At 42.4% G+C, this 22,941-nt stretch overlaps 1 protein-coding gene across 4 annotated transcripts in view; it reads left to right on the forward strand.

The window, feature by feature from the left end:
• Positions 1 to 22,941, forward strand: part of DTNB (dystrobrevin beta) — a 1,293,049-nt gene that overhangs the window by 119,947 nt on the left and 1,150,161 nt on the right. For all 4 annotated transcript variants that reach the window (XM_086928107.1, XM_086928108.1, XM_086928109.1 and 1 more), the window contains exon 2: positions 14,032 to 14,160. The gene's annotated coding sequence lies outside the window, so the exon portion shown is untranslated. The remainder of the gene's footprint in view (positions 1 to 14,031; positions 14,161 to 22,941) is intronic.

Consider the following 22,941-nt stretch of genomic DNA (forward strand, 5'->3'; position numbering starts at 1 on the left):
ACAACATAACCTCCCCATAATACCACTCAGTGCCACATCATTATATGCAACATAATTACACTGCACTTAACAGACACTCCAAATACTACTCAGTGCAAGATAATTACACACCACATAATTACACTCTGCTGAATGCAACACACACTCTACACAATACCACTCAGTGCCACATAATTATATGCTACATAATTACACTGCACTCAATGCAACATACACTCCAAACAATACCACCCAGTGCCACATAATTATATGCTACATAATTACACTGCACTCAATGCAACATACACTCCAAATACCACTCAGTGCCACATAATTACACGCCACAAACTTACACTCTACTGAATACAACATACACTTTCCATATTACCACTCAGTGCCACATAATTACAAGCCACATAATTGGACTCTTCTCAATGCAACGTAAATACACTCCACATAATACCACTCAGTGCCATATAATTACACACCTCATATTTACTCTACTCACTGCAACATAAATTCACTTTATCTATCTGTCTATCTATCGCCCTCAATCTATCGATCGCCCTCACTCTATCTATCGCCCTTGCTCTATCTATCGCACTCACTCTATCTTTCGCACCACCACAGCATCACTGAGCACCACCACAGCATCACTCAGGGGCACCACAACATCACTATGCGCTACCACAGCATCACTGAACTCCACAGCATCACTCATCACCACCATAACATCACTCAGAGCCACCACAGCATCAATCTGTGCAACCACTCAACAACAACTAGTTCAAATATGTATTCTCAATGTTTCAAGCTATATTACAAATGTCACAAAAATATGTTAATAGTTCACTTCTGTTCTTGGATTTTCGTCACAAAATACAATGAACATAATCTTCACAAAAGTTATTTACAAAAGCTATTGCCATTATAAATTACAATAACTTTTATTTAAGTATTAAAAAAAACATTTTTATTTGTAATATCAATACATCTAAGTCATGTAAATACAACACATATTGCATTACAAATGCTATGGGTGTCACTTTTGCGAAATTGGCATTGTAAATGACAAAGCTATTAATTTCACTATTTTCCAAACCAACACATAAATAAAAAATGTGTCATTTACAGTACCAATAGCTCAAACTTTCCTAATGCGAGACCTTTTGCATTGCAAATGCTTGTTTTTAATTTTTTACCGATATCAAGTGATTTTCCACTGGAGACATGGAACATTGCCATTTTAAAGGTGCCTGCTAGGTGTGTTAGAGATTGTGACACCTCATGCATGAGAAACCGTATTCAGTAATGAACTAGTGTTGACCAAACGTCTCATTCTCCTATGTTGAATATTTTTTATGAATTTGGTAATTTTGGGACCTTGTTCCGGACTCTTCTTTGCTGAACAAAACAATTCTTGTCACTCGGACTCTCAGATTCTTTGTTTTGCCTATAATTGTTTACGTCTTTAAACTAAGAAAAAGTGGCAAAGATTCCACAAGGTGAATAGTTTTATGTAACTGTGTGTGCATATTACCCCATGAGGGCACTGCTTTTGTGCCTAATGTAGCACAGTCTATTTAGAGAAGTGAGTCTCTAAAATATTTGGTTAAACCCTAACGCCTGTATATTTCTTCCAAAGACTTGGTGATGCTTTGCTTAGTAGCTAAAGCACCAGAGAGACAATGTGATTGCTTTAAAAACTGAATCTTCCAATTGTATTTGAACTAAAAACCTAACCAGACCTCAGTAGGTGAAAAAACCTTTCAATGACAAAATATATATATATATTTGTTCCTATGCTATGAATTACATTAAAAGTCATCATACATCTTTAAACAAGATCTTAATGCATGGCACAAAGGCAACTTTACTTCAACAATGTTTTCGCAGCTTCTTTGTTTTAATTTATTTTCTTATTGGAATTAGCCTATGGGCACAACAAGTACAGGCAGTGGCAAACTGGTTAATAATGACACTGTGTGAGAAGTGTGGCTCACTGGTTAGAGGAGGCATACCCTGAAGCTGAGGTCAGACCCGGGACCAGGGTTCAATTCCCGACGCGGCAGGGTCCTGAACCCAATTGTCCACGGACTCGATAATTCTCGCTTCGGTGCCCACTCTAAGCACAAGTTCACACTATGCAGCTCTGGGCAACAAGCTTGCTTAATCTCCACAACGGCCCCCGCGGCGGGATGTCTGGCTTTCACCTTGGGGATGCCCAGCATGGGTGATCCCACAGGGAAAAACCAGGACGGGTTCCCAAGGCAAGTGCCGAGATGCAAAAGGGTAATAATCGAGCGCTATATAAGAACACACATACATACATACATACATACACTAGTCCACACCAATTTAATACAATTATGAACTCCAAATGCAGAGCTGAGAGTGTATATCAGCTGCAGGAAACCGCCTAATTTACAAAAGTTGGAAAGAGCACTTCCTTCCCTCCCACTTACCTCTCTAGCTTCTTCCCTCTTACAGAGACACCAGGGAAACGCCTACAGTCTACTGTGCACACAAATATGTTTGTGAGAGATGTTGGTGCATTCGTATTTCCCTGTCTCAAATGTAACAGGTCTGTTGTTGTATGGTGCTGCTTAATCCAGATTCAATTTAAAGAACTAAGGGCCAGATGTACAAATGCATTTTGTTGGCTCAAAGCCTGCGATTTGGGTAAATTGCAGGGTTAACGACAAGAAAATGTTTTTCGAATGTACTAACCCCATTAAGCGTTTCAGTAACTTTACAGAATTGCTAAATGAGTTTAGGAAACAATTCGTAATCGCTCTTTGGAGGAGGCATGTTTAGGGCGTCCCTTACATTTAGAAATTCCTTATTGTATGTATTAATGTTTTGCAACCTAAATACGGTCACAAAAAGATGATTTTGTTACTACTGAGAAGTAGTAGTAAACAATTCACAAATGGGGGCCCGTTCCCCTCCATAAATCATCAAAACATGTTTTTTACAGGTGGCAGTTGTCCGAAACTTCTAATAACTGTTTTTTTTTTAGGTCGAGCCTACAGCAGCGCATGCGCTGTTGCTCGACATTTAGTAAGGGACTTTTCAAAGTCCTACCCACAAGCTTTTCCAGCCTAAAGCTTGCGTGCATGTGAACGCGTGCAGCAAGCTGACTCGTCAGCTTCTCTGCCCCTCCCCCTCCCCACCTTTCCTATCCATGCGTGCATGTGCGCGTGAACGCGCGCAGCAAGCCTCCCCGTCAGCTTCTCTGCCTCTCCCCCACCTTTCCTATCCTTACATGCATGTGCGCGTGAATGCACGCAGCAAGCCTCCTTGTCAGCTTCAATTTTCACTCCTAACACCCTTTTTATCTACCCCACATCCACATAGCACCCAGTCTGCCTTTCTATTCTCTCTCCCACTCGTCTTCTTAGTTTCCTCCTTTCCCACTTTTCACGCTCTCCCCCTGAACCTCTTTCCACAATGTCTCGCCTTCCGTCAGGCCGTCGTGCCTCAAAGCACAGCGCTCTCCCAAGCGCCTCGCTCTGCCCCTCCCCACCTCCTCGTCAGCTTCTCTGCCCCTCCCCCGCCTTTCCTATCCTTCCTCTCCGCCCCACTCTGTCACAATTTCTCACTCCACTTACCCGCCTTTAGCCCTTTTACTCACATTTCATGTGTCATTTCCCCTCCGTACCCTCTTCCTCAGAGTGGCAACTTGATCAGTCCGCATTGGGTGGGGGTATGCATTTGTTTTGAAACAACTTTGAGAAGCCGTCTTGTTTTCTGATGCAATAATGTCCGGCGAGCAGGGAATTGTTCTCCGTACTTGCTGGGGCTACAAAAGTCTCATGCATACTCGCGTGTTTCTTTTTTTTATTGCTCACTCCTGGGCTTGTTTCCCTGGGTGAGGGCTTAAAGGAGGCACAGCTCCTCTTTGGCAGACGCATTGTAATATTATGCTTTAAGGCTAGACCTCGCGTTTACATTTTAGCGAGGCATTGCTTTCCTGTCTCGGATGCTGCTTTTGCATTTTAGACCGTGGACTGCTTATTTATGGTAACTTCACCCTAGCGCACCTCACAGGTTAAATGTATTTATTTTCTGGGACTGAGAATGAGTTTACATTGCAACTAGGCATTGCTTTCCTGTTCCGGACAGTTGCTGGAGGCCACTCTGTTCCTCCGTTGTTGCCTCTCTGGCTTTGCAGTCCAGCCATGGGAGGAGTGGGCGAGGCCTGCATCTCCTTTGCTCTCTGAGATCCCGCTGGAGTAAAAGCTGCTTGTTCTGCTAATCCTTCCCTAACTTTCGCGAAGTGTCAAAGGCAGACGGGCTCGCTGAGTCATTCTTGGTTACTGAGTGAGTCTGTTAAATTTTTTAAACATTTCTTCCGTGAGCCTGTTTATTCTTAAATGTATGGTGACAAGATGCTCAGATAAGATTCTTTCTGTGTCTTTTACTAAGCCATAGCAATGCCATTGGGGAGGGAGAGGCCTAGAGCCAGAGCTGTCCTTCAAGATGCTCACACCCTGCACAGCTCAAGAAGCGCGCAAAATACTGCCATGGCACAGAGAGGGACATTGCAAGTCTATTATGCCTCTCTTGAGTAGCAATACATCGTGATTCACCTAATCTAAGCACGCACATGAGCAATGTATGCCCTCATGTACATAAACAAGGAAGGCTTAAATGTATTTTGGTACAACAATGTGGGAGAGTTTTAATGAAGCACGGGGGAATATGTACACCTTAACAGTTTTTGAGCAGCGCATGATATAGAATCATGATCATGATATAAATTAATATAGTCCTCTGAATCTGAATTACATATCTATGTACTTTTTGTGACTGCATTGCACAGATATTCTACGCAGTAGTCCATTATTATTTCCCTTTTGCATGATAACATACATTACAATTAGCTTATAGATGCCACTTTTTCAGCTATTTAATTCACTAATGGGGAGCATTTTTTTTTTGGTGCCTGTGTATATTCTCAACGACCACAGCCCCCTAGAGATTCCTTTGATATTTACTAAAAACCACGCAGTTGGGGTACACCTGCTACTTACTACCAAATGGGTGTTTGGGCACATAACAAAATGGAACAAACATTTGGCATACCCAACAAGTCTCGCATTTGGGACCTCTTAAGTGTTTAGTTATCCAGGAAAATATCCTTGTTTATCTTTTGTTTTACACACAGCAGTGCGCTGATGGCGTCTCTGCTGGTTTCCTTCAAATCTGCACTACGGCAAACAGGGGGGCGTCCACCAGATGACAGAGCAGGAGCTCTGTTTACAGACCCCATGCCTGCCGCTGCCACTAACCCCTACCCCACGTGTGTCTCGGTAGTGTAGTCCAATTTGCAGTCTCCGGAGCCTGTGGTGACCCATCAGATAGGACAGCCAGTTCTGCCACGGTGCCACATTTCTACACTTTAACAGATTTCATGCACACATTCTTACCGGCAGTTGCCGCCGCTTCCAAGCTGCCTCAAGCCAGCAGAGAGTCAAGGCACAGGTCAGAAACAGATTCAGTCATCAACATTGCCTAACTTTTTTATGTCATGACTCATCCCCTTATCAGGAGAACGAACGTAGCAAATGCCACCTAATAAAATTGTGTGTGTATCAAAGGCCTGTAACCTTCAGGGGAGCTTTAATGGAGCAAACTGCCTTCTTCTAGAACAAAATGGCAGCCACTGAGCCCTAATGGCGCTGAAAAGAGCAGGTCAGACAGCAACAGCAGTTGTAAGTGCGAGAAAGGCTTATGGAGGGGCCACGTTGATGGCCTCCGTAAAACCATCATTGGATCATAGTCTGATACGCACTTTATTGTTTTTGGGAAAAGGTTGCGATCTCAGGCCGGATTTACTTTTAGAAAACATAACAAAAAATACACACAATTTGATATGCATATTTATTTGCATAATTATTACAACATTCCTTTCCCCAAAATACCCAGTCGACAAGTCATCAAGTTGTCCACAACCCAGTCTCCCCCCTGTGGATCCAAATATTGTTTGTCAATTCACGGATTGTCTTTCCACCCAGTCCCCCAAGCAAAGAAAAGTGTCTCTAATGCAACCCCCAGGCCCAATTCTCTTAAGCTAGAGGCCTATCAACCCTTATCCCCGAGCATCCCAGCTGGGGTATGCATTGTATAAAAATGTGTTCTCAGGTTCTTATGAAGTTTCTTTCCTGTTGCTGTCCTCTTCACTAACAACTGGTAGCTTTTTCAACCATGTCTAGTTGTTTCGGTGTTTGAATGCTTAGCCAAGATGCCTACACAATTCTCCACATTACCTCGCCTCTAATGTGGGCAGTTTTTAAACAGCCATCTTCTATTTCAGACGACACTTATCACAATGCACCTTAAAACCAGCGTGTTTATTTTGAGACATGGAGAGATTACGCCTTTTGCCCAGAATCGAAAGATGTTGAGCGGAGCCGGGAGTCCCAGTTACAAAGTCGGCAGCTCTGCTCGTTAGGCCATACTCCCTCGTTCAGTTGCTCCTCCTTTTATCTGTCTGGAAATGCTTACAAACCTTACAGAAATGTCCGATTTCCGACTACAAGCAGGGATACGAAGGGCACTGCAAGGGATTTCTGAAAGTTATGCCTGTAGTGAGCGCATGCTGTTTGTACGGAAATCATACTTAGCTGGTAGCAAAACTGAGGTCTTGAGACGGGGGTCATTCACTGTACTAAGGCAGTTTATCAGCCTTGCCAGGCGCTTTGCCCCAGCACCACGTCACCTCTGAACCTCCGTCTCCGATTTTTAAGGTAGCTTTCATATAGTGCGAAGTCCTCAACTAAGGACATTAGAGTGCTTTAAATGAGCCCCAGACTACATGAAAGCATTTTTTATCTTGAGACATGGAGAGATTCCGCCGTTTGCCCAGAATCACAAGATGTTGAGCGGAGCCGAGAGTCGAACATGCTGTCCCAGTTACAAAGTCAGCAGCTCTGCTCGTTAGGCCATACTCCCTCATTCAGTTGCTCCACTTTTTATCTGTCTTACAAACCTGCTTACAAACCTTACAGAAATGTCAGACTTCAGACTACAACCACACACACAACCACACACACAACCACACATACAAACACAACCACACAAACACACACAACCACACACACAACCACACACACACACACAACCACACACAACCACAAACACACCCACACACAACCACACACATACAACCACAACCACACCCACACACAACCACACACAACTACACACACAGACAACCACACACAACCACACACACAACTACACATACACCCCCACACACACAACCACACTCAACCACACCCTCACACAACCACACACACAGAACCACACACACAACCACACACGCACACACACAACCACACACAACCACAAACACACCCACGCACAACCACACACACACAACCACACACACACAACCACACACAACTACACACACAGACAACCACACGCAACCACACACACAACCACACACACAACCACACACGCAACCACACACACACCCACACACATGCACAACCACACACACACAACCATACACACACACAACCACTCACACACACAACCACACACACACAACCACACACACACAACCACACACACAACCTGACACACAACCCAACACATGCAACCACACATACAACCACACACACACACACACCCACACCCCCACACACACAACCACACTCAACCACACCCACACACAACCACCCACACACAACCACACACACAACACCACACACACAGCCACACACACAACCACACACGCAACCACACCCACACCCACACACACACCCACACACCCACACACAACCACACACAACCACAAACACACCCACACACAACCACCCACACACAACCACACACACAACACCACACACACAACCACACACACAACCACACACACAACCACACACGCAACCACACACACAACCACACACACACCCACACACATGCACAACCATACACAACCACACACACACAACCATACACACACACAACCACTCACACACACAACCACACACACACAACCACACACACAACCCGACACACAACCCAACACATGCAACCACACATACAACCACACAAACACAACCACACACACAACCACACATACACAACCACACACAACCACAACCACACACAACCACACCACCAGCCATCAGTGCACACATCAATTGTTAACGCATCCACAATTAACTATTGTAGCAATCGCAGTATGGCGCACTTTACTTTTAAACATATTCATCTAAAGTGCAGCATGCCACCATTGCTACAAAAATAAATACACATTTTTTTGGCCTACAATTTATAGACTTTTGTTGCAATTGGTGTTGCAATATTTAGCAATGCCAATAGCTCAAACTTAATTAATGCGAGACATATTGCATTGCAAATGCTTGTTTACACATCTCGTTTCTTCTTCTATTTTTATTTAAAAGCAATCACAATTGTAGGGGTGTGATGGCAGCGAATCGTAGTGGGTCGGTGTTTGCGACCTACCTCATTAATATTCGTGAGTTAGGCCAAATTCTGTTGTTGGGTTGAGCTTTTAGGTAGTAACTTGACATACAGTTCAGCATTAGATCAAGACAGATTTTGAGCCTTTGCATGTTGTTAAGTGAGTGGATTTTGGAGTTGTGTGCCTTGGGAGTGTTGGTTGGATTCTTACTGACCACAGCATCAAAGAGTTCCATCTAGCGATTAAAGATTACAGGGCAGAGGACAAATCTTTGGGGTGCTCCCGGGATACTTGCTTTGTATTTTGCGATTTGACCAGTGCAAAGATTGAGGTCGAACTTCAAACATATAAAGAGAGACTCCTCTGGATTTAATTAATTAGCTTTTACTGCTTACTCTCTGTGTCCATGTCAGTGGTAAATGTTGAATCCTGTCTATTTCATGTGTACTGAACACAATTTAAGAGACTAGTGACAAGGTTGCATAAAAAACTGTGTTGGAATTGTTCGCCGGTCGAACCAATACATTTGTTTTAGTGTAATGCTCAATAAGTGTTAATCTTTGCAGTGAGGATTGAAAATGAGATAAAGGACCTAATTCGCAAAGTACACAAATGTATCAATCGTAGGATATTGTTTATTATGGGCGGTCGTAAACAGAGAGCGGCACCCTGGTTCAATGAGGAACTACGGAGTGCTAAGAAGGATTGTAAGCGAGCAGAAAGGCAGTGGAGGGTAGCCTATGACAGCCAAGTGAGAGAAAAATATCTCGTCAATAGACGGGCATATCACAATCTAATCAGGAGAGCGAAAACTGCCCACTATGCTGATAGGATCATGGGTGCAGAGAATTCAGCGAAGGAATTGTTCTGTGTATATAAATCCCTGGCTGTCCCCAAGTCCTCGTCAGGACTAGAGGATTGCTCAGTTGCTGCATGCAATTGTATTGCAGACTATTTCGGCGATAAAGTGTCTAAAATCTACTCAGCCTTTTCTGCCCAACCCTTGGCAGGGGGGGAGTTCGAAATACCAGTAAGAGAGGCTGATGGACAAAATCTGTTGCTTAACTTCTCCACCCCACCAGTAGAAGACCTGATCAAAATATGTAAGTCAGTGAAGTCCGGCTCCCCACGGGACCCAGCATCACCTAAACGGCTGGGGGGCAGCTTGACGACACTAGAACCATACATCAGGCATCTGTTGGATGTCTCCATTAGGTCCAGCAGTATGCCTAGGGAATGGAAACAAGCTGTGGTGCTCCCCCTCCGCAAGAAGCCAAATATCAGCTTCGAAAAGCTGGAGAATCTGCGTCCCATCTCCCTTCTACCCTACTTCTCTAAAGTGGCGGAGAAGGTGGCCAATTTGCACCCAGTTTGGATTCCGGCCTCGACACTCGACGGAGTCGGCGCTTCTAATGGCAGCCGAAACCATCAGGCAGGGCGCCGCCGAGGGCCACACAATGGCCTTGATCCTTCTGGACCTTAGCGCTGCGTTCGACACTGTAACTCATTCCATCTTGCTACAGTGTCTGAACAAAGATGGGGTAGGAGGTGCAGCGCTAAAATGGATCCAGTCGTTTCTATCTGGCCGAGGTTTCCAAGTCAGGCAGGGCGACTGCTACTCTGAGCGAGTAGCCTTCGACCAGGGGGTGCCGCAGGGCTCGTCCCTGAGTCCAACTCTCTTTAATCTGTATGTTGCCCCGGTTGCCACCATAGTGGAGAGTCACGGCTTGCGCATGGTGTCGTACGCCGACGACACGCAGCTGGTCATCTCCCTATCGCGATCGCCCGGTCTTGCGGCAGACATCTTCAGAGCATGCATGCAAGATCTAGCTGCCTGGATGTCTGCCAATTGTCTCAAGCTCAATGGAGGCAAGACTGAGGTGCTGGTGGTGGGGGGAGACCAAGCGGCCTGGACGTCGGCGTGGTGGCCACCTTGCCTAGGACCAACACCAATCCCCTGCCAGGAGGCGAGGAACCTTGGTGTTCGGTTCGACTCCAATCTAACCTTCGGACCCCAGGTCAGTCGCGTGGTTGGTTCCTGTTTCGGGATCCTCAAGACCCTCAGGAAGGTTCTAGAGCTCCTTCCTATCAAAGCCCGCCAAACACTCGTGCATGCACTGGTCACGTCCAAGATGGACTACGGCTACCTGCTCTAGCTGGGGACTCTCGAGAAGAACTTGAGCCGCCTGCAGGTTTTACAAAATGCTGCAGCTCGGTTGGTTCTCAGACTGCCCAGAAGATCAGCATCTAAAACCGCGCTCCAGGCCCTACACTGGCTTCCGGTGAGAAGCAGGGTGGAATTTAAGGCATTATGCACCTGTCATCGGATTATCAACGGCAGGGCACCTCTCCCCCTACAGGGTCTCCTGACTCAATACGAGCCTTCTCGTTCCCTCAGATCCTCTGGCTCGGGACGCCTGTCCATTCCTAAGGTGTCCAAAGCAAGGATGGACGGCAGGTCCTTCAGGTATCTGGCGGCATCTAGCTGGAACAAACTCCCTGTGGCGTTACGCCTGGAACCCTCAGAGCCCATTTTCAGAGCCAAGCTAAAAACATTTCTTTATGCCCGGTAGTGGGTTCCCACCTCAGCACCTTTTCTGCTAGCGCTCGCATCACAGCGCGGGGACACGCCGTCTGGCGTCACCATACGCTTTACAAGACCCCCTATTATTATTATTATTATTATATAGTCTACGAGGAGTAAGCACGAAAGAGATGCAAATCGAATTTCCAGGTGTACTATATGTCCATCCGATGTATTTTAATGAATCAAATTTTCATCCTGATAGGATAGGATAGGATATATGTTTGTAAAGCGCTCGAATGCCGAAGCATCTTGGCGGTGATGTAAGTGGTGCAGCCAGTGTTACAAAAACTATGTTGAGGCAAACAGCCAGGTCTTCAGGTCTATCCTGAAGGATTGTCTGTTTGACTGAAAACGCATGTCTGTTGGCATGTTGTTCCAAAGCTTGGCTGCACAGTGAGAAAAGGTTCTACCACCCCATCTCACTCTCCTAATCCTATCAATGTGGAGAAGACCCAGGTTACTGGATCTTAACGCACAAACCAGGAAATAGGGCTTGACCATTTTCTGAATGTCATGGGCTCCTCCTCCATAGAGTGCTTTGTGGACCAGGCATAGCGCCTTAAATTTGACCCGTTGTTGAATGGGAAGCCAATGGAGAGTTCTGATTCCAGCACAGGTTGGTTGTCCTCTAGGTATACCTATCAGTAACCTTGCAGCGGCATTCTGCAGTGACTGCAGCCTGCTCATCTGGGTTTTATTAATCCCCAGCAGCAGGCCGTTGCAATAATCAAGTTTTGACAGTAGTAAAGCCACCACTACTGTCTTTTGTAATTCCTGGGCTATAAAAGGGAATATATTTCTCAGAGTTTTTATTAAGAAAAAGCAGGAAGAGGTAAGACTATTTACCTGAGCGGTGAAGTTTAACTGACTATCAAAGATCACTCCCAGGTTTCTGACTTTAAGGACAGGGCAGGGGCATTCTCCCGCACTCACTGGCCACCAGAAGTCATTCCACAGGGGTCGCCCCTGGCCAAACTCAATGACCTCCGTCTTGTCGGTGTTATTTTTAGGAAGCTTTGGTTCATCCAGGACATGATCTCAACCAGACACTCATGAAACCTGATAGCTGTGTCTTCAGGCTGTTTGGCTATCGAGATTTTAAGTTGAGAATCATCTGCGTACGACACCAGGGCAAAACCATGCTTCTTAACAAGACTAGCCAGGGGAATAACATAGATGTTGAACATTGTTGGCGGCTATGCTGAGTCCTGTGGGACCCCACAGGGGAAGTGGAAACTATCAGACTGCATCTGCTGGTATTGCTGAATGCCAGATTAGAGAATACTAAAGTTGGTTTATCTTGAGTCCATCTCATGCCTCTTTCTTGTAGCAATCCAAAAATCCCTGTCTTTTCATCTCACTCCTGCAGGTTCCTTCTTATCCTAGATTTGTCAATGTTTTATTGTTTCTTTTCCTCCTTTATCCGTTTCTTTTTAACTCCCTTGATGTAGGTCAAAGTTTATGAAGAAAAACACGCCCTTGTCTCCCAAAGATTAGTGTCAGTGCCACCTACTCATACCCCAGGACAAATTAAACACTGCCATAATCTCCTTGCTCATTCTGTAAAAAAAAAAATAGTATAAATTGGTCCTTCCTGTGCACTTTTCCTGACCCTCCCACCACAAAATTAACCCTGGCAGTCCTGCGACCTTATCGACTTGAAAAAAGGTGGCATCGCCACTCAAAATGTGCGTTTTCTGCCTCTCCTCAAAGGAATTGCTACCTTGCAGGACTGCTCACACCCCCATCGTGATAAAACGGAGGGATAGGAGCTGGCCTCAGTCCGGGGAAAAAGACCGTGCCACCTTCTGGATGGAGGGTTTATGGGAGAGCAGTATTCATTTTTGTAACGTATAGTAGAGGATGCCAAAGTTTTAAATGTTAGCAAGGGGCCAACTGTTGCGTTAGTAAAGAGGCAGAGACTTGGTAAGGCGCCCACTTTTATGCATTGTGAATTAGTTGGATGGACACCCAGACTCTCTGGTGACCAGTCACCTAGGTGGAAGGTGAGCATCCTGCTCAGGCTAAGGTCGTTAGTAGCCTGGAAAGGTTGAGAAGGAGGTTGGTTTACTAGAGGCGGTTTCCAGTCAGGTGTGTTAAAGACTGTATCGCTGAAGCTCTTTCACTTCCTGTAGTCTTTCCAACACTCTGGCTTTAGATTAGTAATCGTATTATGCTGTATTTTCGTGCAGTCTTTTTTTTCTTTCCCTTCCACTATTCTACTACTCCGATACTCCTGTATTCTTTTATGAAATGCATTTATCTTCTACTCTCTTTTCTAATGTGCCGTTTCTTAAATGTTCTCCTTCACTTCCTTTCTGCACTGTTCTGCTTTTCTTCTCTCATTCTTACTTCTTGTTTTTTTGTGCTCATTCTAGCGCTTTTATATTTTGCTTTACACAACCCTATTCTGTATCTTCCCAATACTCATTGGGTTTACTTTACAAAGGTTAACTACATGCTACGACCCATCAAACATGAAGCTTTAAATTGGCATAGCAGTATGTATTCTTCAAATGTGCCTCATTTTAACAACGTGTATCGTGAACACATGATGCAGTCTCTCGTTTGTCTTTCCCTGTTTTACACCTACTATGCTACATGTAATTTTTCATATCCGATTTCCTCCTATTCTAATTTCTTTGTCAATTTTCTTCTTTTCTCTACATACTTTTGCGGGATATCTTAAACCTCACACCTTAAGTCCTGAGGCATATGTTCAAGTGTTATAACCTGGCAAGTTTGTTGTTTTGAAAATGTCTTTGTATCTACTCAAGCAGGTGACCAGCTACTTATAAAACAAAAGGTGAAGCCAATTGTGCTCTTAGGTATTTATATCAATAAAGTGTGGTTCTAATAGGTTGATAAGTCAGTGGTTCCAAACACATTGAGTGTGCAGTTCTGTCTTATCCTCATGCTGTAGGCAGTGCCTCTTCATACTCTACTTCTTGATTTTTTGGAAGTTGTACAGTAATGTGATGCAAAAGTCTGTAACTTTTGATGCATTTCTTATTTTCAGATCCATCTATACAAATGATGAGCAATTGAAGCCCCCCCTGCTGAACCGGTTTGTGGTAACAAGCTGGCTTGTAAATTTGACCCCTACATCTACATTGCTGTTTGACCACTGGTGATAAGAGCTTTTCAAGTAAGTATTTTTTGTGTTTGTGGTTTTGTTTGTTAGCTTTTGTACTGTGCTTTCTCCATAAGTATGGCACAATGCACTTCCTTAATATGGGTGCCCTTTTCATATTGTTGTGAGATTTTCACCTATCATTTATAGGTGGTAGGTTGTGTTTTGTTGTGTACAAGTAGAGTTTTGTTAATTGTCCAGTACTGGTTTGTGTAAGTTAACGCGAAAGTAAAATTGGTTTGAACCCTCTAGAGATCTTTGCTGAGTATTATATGTATGGATGATAGCGGTGAAAAACGTTACAATTTGTTGTTGAGCATGGTTGTATTTTCTTTTTCCATTGCTTCACCTATGCGGATGGTTTCGTAGACATCATTATTATACAGGTAAAACGTTATGATGTAATTTTGTGTGTGATGGTGTGGTCTATTTAAGCTAATCTTAGCTGAATGTTTCAAAAGTGTATGTTTTTGTGGTTGGGGACGCAGTTCATTTGCAGTACTTTGCTAACTACAGGGCTTCTGTGCTTTGCTTGCATGACGGTCTTTGAAGGTGTGTCTAACATGGTCACTTTGAGAAAGGTGAATTCTAAGTGTACTTAGAAAGGTGCTAATCAATGTGTATTTTAGGGTGGAAGTAGATTATTGTTTGATACTATGATAATTGAATACTTGGACTGTGTGGGGTGTATGGTATGTTCTGTTGGATTTTGGTTTTGTGTGGCGGATTAAGGTGGCAGGAGTTGTTGTGAGCACAGTGATAGCCATCTGTATAATATATGCAATAGTCCATATGTGCAAAGTGGTCTCAATTAATGCATTTCATTGGCCGTTTTTGTTTGGGCCACTCATGTCCTAGCATTTTTTATGGCTTGTTGGCATGCATTAACATCTTAATAGCTGCTTTTACCTGTGTAGATACAGCTATTTTTAGTATCATTAAAGGCTGGTTTAGTGTCACTTCATGTCTTAATATTGAAGCATTGCGTTCAACCATTTTAATGACGCTTGTCAACTATATTCGTATCACTGCAGATTCATTATTGTGAATAAGAAAATAGTAAGTTACACAAACATGGGCAGAAAGATGGCAAGCAGAATTCGTTAGATTTTGCTTGCTTTAACTTCCAGTGTTTGTGATGGAAGATGCACATGAATGTACTAGTCTAGTGTCAATATAGTTTGTAATGTGGTATATCTAATGAGCTTGAGCGACGCTTGCTGAAGACTGTGTTTTTTTCCTCTCTCTCTGACAGAGCCCTGACATACATTCAGATTAATTGAAGAGGCAGCTTGTGTTGTCAATTGTACTAGGTGTACTTGCTCGAGACCACTCTTCTAGGCTCTGTCCTGATTGTTGATTCCATTCTTGATCTGGCTGTAATGCATGCTCTCTTATCATTCTTTATTGTTACCACAGCCAGAGATTTGGGACTTGATGCTTCTCAGACAACAGGTAGCCACTATTCTGTTATCTTCCTCTTAAAAAGAAAAAGTTGCAACGTCAAATAGGTGATAAATCTTGTCTTTTTATTTATATAAACGTCAAATGGTTGGTTAAAACAGCCTTTTTTCTTTCAGTACTGGTACAAAAAGTGCTTTCAAAATGACCGTGGTTGTCATGGAGTGAAAGTGGGCACAGGTGATTCCAGAGATAATACTTAGCAAGTTGACTGGGCAAAGTACATACCAGACTACTCAAAGAATAGACTGTGGTGACTGTAAACAGAGTAAAGGTGACTGTAAGCAGAGACAGAGAGAGACAGGAGACCAACAAGAGTACAGAATAAAGAGATTTCATAAAAGTAAAAGATGTACTAGTATATGACAAAGGGTCTCTTAGTAGCCTGAGGACAATCCCTTGGATTCATACCAACAGATTGCTCTTATAAAACAAATGTATAAACCTTGAAGAGAGAGAGAGAGCATTCTGGATGGGTGCATCCCTATTCCCGTATGTCCGGGTAGGGAGTCTGAAAGTGAGCTGGGCCACCTGGTGGTAATGGTGGCCATGGTTGCTGCCAGTTGCTGTTTCTCCCTCTCCTGCGTTGTCTCTTGCGGTTGCTGCCTGTAATTGAGCCACTGCTCACAGATGAATCTTCATTGGAAGAGCCTCCTGATGTGTCGTAACGTTTTATGGGTTTGTAATAAGCATCTGCTTATGGATATGTCTTGACGTAGGGGAATGTCTACAGGTCCTTCTGGAATTTTTGTATTTTTGATTGAGTTAGCCCTTCTTTGTATTCGTTCATTTCTTTGTACACTTCGTCTAGCTTCTTTTTGAAAGATGTTAACGTGGTCTTGAAGTGTGTCTCTGTGGCCTTGTATATCAACCAGGATGGCGTTGGATAAACGCTTAGCTGTCTGGATGATAAGGATTATCCGATCCCTCGTACAATTCCACGTTATCTGGCCCAATCTTTTCGGAAGGTGGCATCATCCGGTCCTGAAGATAGCCTCACAATTTGTAATGAGGCTGAAACATATAGACCTTAGTGACAACCAAGACCATTTTATCTTAAGGTTGTCTTCTCTTTCTCTTTAACTTTGTCCTGGACCGCTGGGAATAAAGTATTATTTAGCAAGGACTCCCAGAGACAATATTAACTTTGCACCACTTCATTAGCACTCTTCCACCATATCAACACAAAAATCCATCTCAGCTGTAATCAGGCGTCGCAGCACAACTGGGTGGCACTCCGCTATCCAGTTGGGACCCCAATGATGAAGCATGCCACCAACTAGGTTGGTGGGTAAGGGGTCTTTTAATAAACCTAATGGGTTTTTGGCTCTCAAAATAAAGTACTAGAGAGTCGATTATATTTGTGGGTTCGTCCACATTGTTTTTCTGTCTTATAAAACAAAGTCATTGCTTGAGCCTGCTACTCTAGAGGGTATTGTACTTGGTGCAAGGTGGACAGAGCCTAACAAGAACAGTGAGACGGGTAAGACTCCAAACATCCTTGGCATAACAGATGTCTTTCCCTTACCTGATTAGGATAGAGCCAGAGCCAGAGGTCACACAACGCAAATGGATACAGGGCTGCAACAGAGTTTGTAATGGATCAGGACACCAGAGTGGAAAGAATAACCAGAATACAGGATAGATAAATCCTAAGAGCAGTAAACCAAATGTATGTGTTCTGAGTATTCTGTAAAGACAGTCCTGGGAAGACTTAGAGGGGGTGGTGCACTCGGGCTGGGGGAAGGGAATAGGAGTGTTTGGCAGAACTGAACCAGACTATACAAAAGAATAAAGGATAGAGATTGAAGACAGATGATGCACTAGCTCAGTGATCAATAGAGATGACAAGGAATTGGGCGGAAGAGAGAGGGGAGGGGCTGGAAACGAAGACAAGCTATCAAGAAGAGAAATTCTGAGATAAAGATTAGGCTGTACCCAACTTGAACAGTGTAGCATAGTACCCTGTTAGTACAACAAAACTGGAAGTAGGATGCAGAGCAAGCAACTCAAGAAATGTACCCAACAGGCACTGCAACAACGGATGCCGTGCTATTACACACACGTAACATCAGAATTAAACACAAGGTTAACCAAATATCGAACTCAAGGAAACAAAGGAATCGCTTCCAACGCAGCGCATACTTAGTCAGTTGGCCAACAGGGAAAACTCGGACGTTCAGAACTGATGTATGTGAAATAATGGAAAAATAAAAACTGAGAAACCACATTGGAGGAAACTAAGTCATGGAAAACCAATTTTAAAGAAAGATAATTTTGAGGAAATACAAATAAATAGAAAATTTAAGGAAATATTTTAAAGGAAAGATAATTTAAAGGAAACTTCCAAAATCATACATATGTGTGGCGATTAGGGGTGGCGAGATGTTTTTGGGTTCAGGGATTGGTGCTGTTTATGGGCGAAGAGGGTTTTTTAGGGTTCAGGGATGGGTGGAGTTTAGAGGTGATAATGATTTTATCGGGTTCAGAGACGGGTGGCTTGTACGGGTGTTGAGAGTTTTTAAGGTTTTACACATGGGTGGAGTTTAAGGCTGGTGTGTGTTTTCAAAGGTTCAGTGATGGGTAGCGTTTGTGGTGGTGAAGGGTTTTTGGTGTTGAGTAATGGGTGGCATTTAGGGTTGTGCAGGCTTTTAAGGGTTCAGGGATAGAAGGAGTTTATATGTAAAAAGGATTTGTAGGGTTCAGGGGTGGTGGTTTGCAGATGGTGGGGGTTTTAAGGCTCCTTCCTAGGTGAATGTAAGGGTTTTGAGTTTTTTTTTAGGGTTGATGGATGAGTGGAGTTTATGGGTGGTGCTGGATTTTAAGGGATCAAGGATAGGTGGGGTTTAGGCCTAAAGTTTTTTTTCCGGTTCAGGAATGGGTAGAGTTTACTGGGAGTGTGCCAATTTTAGGGTAAGAGATGGTAGAGGTTAGGAGTAGAAGGGGCTTTAAGGGTTCAAGGATGGGTGGAGTATAGGGGTCAGATGGCTGGAGTTCAGGTATAGTGAGGGGTTTTTAGGGTTAAGGTTAAGAAGGGCTTTTAGGGTTTATGAATCGGTGGAGTTTAGGGTTCAGGAATGGGTGTAGTTTTATGCATGGGGAGGCATTTATAGGGGGAAGAGATGGATGATGTTTAGGGGTTGTGAGGGTTCAGCAAATTAAAAGCTTCCAAAGTTATTGTTTGACAATGAAAAAGATAGAAATCCAAAATAATGTTCCCGGATGTAAAGGATCGAAATAAATACATTGAACAAAAGTGTTTTTGAATGCAAGACCTACAACCATTTAATTTAAACACCTTAAAAACCAAGTATGCATAACCCAATTTAGAAAAAAATACATTTTATGAGTGGTAAATGCCATTCATCCCAAAAAAATTCTGTTAAACCGTTTAGATGAAATGGTTTCTCAGTCATGGTGTTCCATTAAATCGTTTTTCTATGAAATCACATACAAGCATTCAGGACATCTGAGTAGAAAAGAAAGGTAGAAAGTTGGGAAGACTACAAAGGGAAGCTGTAGATGAAGCGCAGTGCTGCATAGAGCAAAGAAGGACACTGCACAAAGCAGTAGAAAAAAACTGGATTTTTCTCAGGTTTTCGAAGATTCACCAATGTAGGCAGTTGGAGAAGACAACAGGACCTCACTTTAATTAACCATAGATGGAGAACACATTCTGAATGTAGAAGACAGTCTTAAATCCATCGTTCCATCTCACACCCTGAGAGGATGACTGGAACACACTACAGGTGCCTCCTACAGCTCTCTGCCCGATGGAGTGCATTGAGGTTCCAGGAAGCAAAACGTGGGCAGAATGAAACTCCGGAATGGAAGAAGGTTTGTTTCAGATTGCAGGAATTCATGAGTGGGAGAGGTGATAAAGAGGTGTTCAAAGCCTAATTAGATTAATTCAAAACTAATCTCCAGTTCTGGGCCTTGGGTAAGAGTACAAGTACTAAAAAACTTCAGTAAATGGTAAGTAAACCTAGAAATGCAAAATGGACTAGATCTGTATTCATTCGCTGACTTCACTAATTCTCTAAGAGAAAAGGAGTGTGGCAGATGTGCCAAACTAGTGTTAATGATGGCGGCAGGGTCAGGGATGGTTTCAAGTAGCGCCACCAGATGGCAAGATCCAAGGATCTGGCAGTGCTGCTCTCGGTCGTTAAAGAGCACACCTGATCAGCTCTATATTGAGCCGGGCCATCCAGTATGTAAGCATCAACCAATGAATCCTCCAAAGTCTGTGAAAACAAAAACATTCTAAATGCAAAACCCTGTCAGCAAAATTACACTTTATTTGATTTGTTTATATATGTACTGTTAAACCTACACTACAGTGCCAGTGTACACCAAAAGACAAGCACATTTTAGAATAAACATTTTTAATTTCCTTACAGTGCTGTTTTTCACATTTTAAATTTGTTTTAAATAATACACATTGTTGCATGAAATCGTATATTTTAAATACTCTCCAGTTATCCCCAACAAAAGCACACCTTTCTCAAAACATTGAAATATATATGTGCAGTCTCACACAATGAATACTAAACTGATCATGCTCAAATGCTCCAAATATTCCTAAAGAGTATTAAAATCAATTAATAAAGCTTACAATATAAAAGACTCAATGAGTAGCATGTATAATATGGTCCTCTATTGGATGTATGACGTTACAACGCAAACTTTTACCACGCATGCCTTTACAACGCGGTATTTACTACGAAAACCTTTACAACGCATAGCGCTTTGGGGTGCTGGATAGTGAATAGTTTAATTTACTATTCCAACTCCAGTCCCCGTGGACACTAGGGAAGGTGTTGGATAGTAAATTAAATGTATTCCCTATCCTAGAGCGCCCCCCAGCGCAATGCGTTGTAATGGTTTGCGTTGTAAAAGTTGCGTTGTAAAGGCACTGCGTTGTAAAAGTTGCTTTGTAAAGGATGTTTCCCCCTCTATTGCCATCTTGATGTTCTGGTGACATTTATAAACCACTTGTCATTTGACCTCATAACCTGTGTTGTCACCATAAGCTCTTGGTGGCAGTATACGGCTCATATTGCATAGTTACCTTTTATGTATTCACTCTATATCTGTACGTATATATAAGGTACGGGAAATGCTTAATTATTGGATTAATTAAAATCTTCACAATAATAAAAAGAGGACTTACAATTCACAACATAATAAATACCATTAAAACTATGATGTGGTTAAAATTGTAGGTATACATAGTGCAAGAGAAGCAGAAATTGAAAAAATAGCTCTGAGTTACTAGTTTTAAAGCAGCATGACGAGTTCGACTACCTGATCGATGCCACCTAGTACAGAGCGGAGAAGTGTGTGTGTGCGCGTGTGTGTGTGTGTTTATATATATATATATTCACTGGAAAAAACCATAGGTTTCACACCAGTTATAGTTAGGAATTTGCATTTAAAAAAACCTATTAAATTCACTGAAAAAACCATAGGTTTCACAACAGTTATAGTTAGCTGGAAATTTTACTGACATAAAACCATTGAAATTCCACGTTATAGTTAGTTGGACTCACTGTAACTTGCGCGTGTAATGCACTGCTGATGACGTCACATTACATCACTCATGACATGGTCAGTGACATCACTCATGACATCACTGATGACACCATCCAGTGAATGTGTCCCTTTCTGAAAAATAAATATGTTTTATATATGTATATGTAAAGGTCAATGGAAGAATAAATGTTTAAATAAGTGTCTTAATGGATGTTTTTTAAAAAAAAAAAATTGATTGGTTAACTGGCATATTAAGTGTATTTTAGTGAATACATATATTAGCGAATATTGTTTAAATATTTAAATGTTTGTATCAGTGTTTCACTTTGTGTATAAGTGGCTGCATGGGTTGGTGAGTAGCTACATGTGTGTGTATATGGGTTATTAGATGTTTTTTTTAGTATCAGTATGAGTGTCTGTTTGGTTTGGTGGGGGTATTACTTAGCACATAGATGCATCAATGACTGACTCACTGTTTGTATGTGTTTGGAAGACGGCATATGTGCAGGACTGTATGGATGGATGAGTGTGTATATTAGTGAGTGAATGACTGTCTCACTAGTGTCTTTATCAGTAACTACATATGTTTTAATCTAGTATATGTGAGTATTGATGTATATAAGTGAGTATATGTGAGAGTGAGAGATTGTAAGAGTTCATGTTTAAATAAGTATGTGTTTCGATAAGTGATTGTTTAAGAGAGTAAGTATGTGTAAGTTTCCTTAGAAGTAAGGTGGTAGTGTGTGTATAGCTGTATATGCAAATAAATGGATGTTCAATAGTTTATTTGCATGTGTGAGTATGTGTGTGAGTAACTTTTGGAAGACTGTCGATGTGTTACAGGATGTATAGGTGTATCACTACATATGATGAGTGAGTATATGTATGAGAGACTACATAAAACTGTTGGTGAATTAGTGGATGTGTATATAAATGGTGGAATTACTGAATTGGTTGTTGTAACTGGTATGGGTATCTCCTTTTTTTTGAAAAGTTTAGTTTCTATTTTTGAATATGTGTTTCAAGGGTTCAGTGAAAGGAGGTCTGTCACTCTGTCACAAGGATGGTGTCATCCGTGATGTCATGAGTGATGTCACTGACCATGTCATGAGTGATGTAATATGTGACGTCATCAGCAGTGCATTACACGCGCAAGTTATAGTGAGTCCAACTAACTATAACGTGGAATTTCAATGGTTTTATGTCAGTAAAATTTCCAGCTAACTATAACTGGTGTGAAACCTATGGTTTTTTCAGTGAATTTAATAGTTTTTTTAAATGCAAATTCCTAACTATAACTGGTGTGAAACCTATGTTGTTTTCAGTGAATTTCATAGGTTTTTTAAATGCTAATTCCTAACTATAACGGATGTGAAACCTATAGTTTTTTCAGTGAATTTCATAGGTTTTTTAAATGCTAATTCCTAACTATATATAAGGCCCCAAACCTATATTTTTTTCTTTGAATTTCAAAATTTTGTTAATAGCAAATGTCTATAGCTATAAAATGTAATATTTTGGAAAAAGAATGAATCCTATATTTTATTTGCATTTAAAACAATTTTTTTAATGTATATTTTATTTATTTATTATTATTTTTTTTTTACCCTGGAGCGCTCCCGGGGCGCGCCCCGGAAAGCGTAGTCTTTTGAAGCGCCCCAGGGCGCGCTCCGGAGAGCGTCCCGTTAGCGCTTTTGCCGTGAAAGAAAACATCATCGTGACGTATCGCGTAGCCGCGTCCACGTGATACGCACGGCGTAAGCGCACCCGGAAGCACTCGAGCGAATACGATCGCGCAAT

Source organism: Lissotriton vulgaris, chromosome 6, assembly GCF_964263255.1.
Source record: "Lissotriton vulgaris chromosome 6, aLisVul1.2, whole genome shotgun sequence".
NCBI classification, from domain to species: domain Eukaryota; kingdom Metazoa; phylum Chordata; class Amphibia; order Caudata; family Salamandridae; genus Lissotriton; species Lissotriton vulgaris.